This window comes from Triticum aestivum, chromosome 2B (assembly GCF_018294505.1).
Source record: "Triticum aestivum cultivar Chinese Spring chromosome 2B, IWGSC CS RefSeq v2.1, whole genome shotgun sequence".
Taxonomy (NCBI): domain Eukaryota; kingdom Viridiplantae; phylum Streptophyta; class Magnoliopsida; order Poales; family Poaceae; genus Triticum; species Triticum aestivum.
In genome coordinates, this window is record NC_057798.1 from 673,438,884 (window position 1) to 673,439,415 (window position 532).

Genomic DNA, 532 nt, shown 5'->3' on the forward strand with positions numbered 1-532 from the left:
CGCCGCTGATGGCCATGGCCGATGCGAAGCCATCACAACTCCGTCGTTAGCGAGTTGCAGCACGTACAGGAGAACCGCCCCCGCTGCTAGAGACCCATCGGTGGCGATTACAGCTCCGCCACCCATGGACACAACACCATCTGCATCTCCTTCAACGGCGGTCGTGGGCGGTTGTGGCTTCGCTGGCAACGGTTCTAGCATTGCGCATCGTCGATTGCATCTTCGGTAGTAGTTGGTCCAAGAAAAAGTCATCTCCGGTTTGTAGCTTCACCGGCAACTGTTCCAGCATCCCGCATTGTTGCTTGCAACTCCAGTGGAAGCCGGTCCCAGCAAAATCGGTTGCCGGTCCCAACAACATTGCTTGCTAGTTGTAGCTTTGGTAGTCATCGGTCCAGGCAAAAGTGTTCATCGGTCCTAACAAAAACCGTTCGCCGGTCCCAGCACCATGGCTTGCCGGTTGCAGCTCCGGTAGTCGTCGGTCCCGGCAAAAGCTGGTTTCGCACCATTGCAACTCTGGTACTCATCGGTACCA